The sequence below is a fragment of the Propithecus coquereli genome, unplaced genomic scaffold (assembly GCF_000956105.1).
Source record: "Propithecus coquereli isolate 6110/MARCELLA unplaced genomic scaffold, Pcoq_1.0 Scaffold117, whole genome shotgun sequence".
NCBI lineage: Eukaryota > Metazoa > Chordata > Mammalia > Primates > Indriidae > Propithecus > Propithecus coquereli.
The window spans coordinates 453863-454306 of record NW_012135747.1 but is presented as its reverse complement, the minus strand read 5'-3'; positions in this window follow the sequence as shown (position 1 = coordinate 454306).

The following is a 444-nucleotide window of genomic DNA, read 5'->3' as shown; positions in this document are numbered from 1 at the left end:
GTGTAAATAGACTCACATGCAATTTGTCCTTTTGTTACATACTTGAGCCACTGCACCCAGCTGGATATTTTCTAATGAGAAGGGTATGAGGGGAAAAAAGGGATAAATTATTAAATAGCATTGCACACCAGTAGGATGCCTTAAAATGCTTCTATACCCATTACAGAAATAAAACCATATTGAAAACTTTTGGCGCCTCTTCAAGGCCTCCTTAGAGTCTGAGATCTCCTTAGCAAGGGAGCATGAGGGCTTTTATTATCTGCCTTCCTTTCTTGTCTTCCCTCCTTCTATTCTCCAACTTACATCCAGCACCCAAGCTATCTACACATTAAGGCTCTGGAGCACGTCGCATGGACTGGATTAAGAATCTGTGATTGACAATACATCTGTATCATCTTTACACCAGTTTAAAAGAATTAGATACATCTGTCAGTAATAAATAAC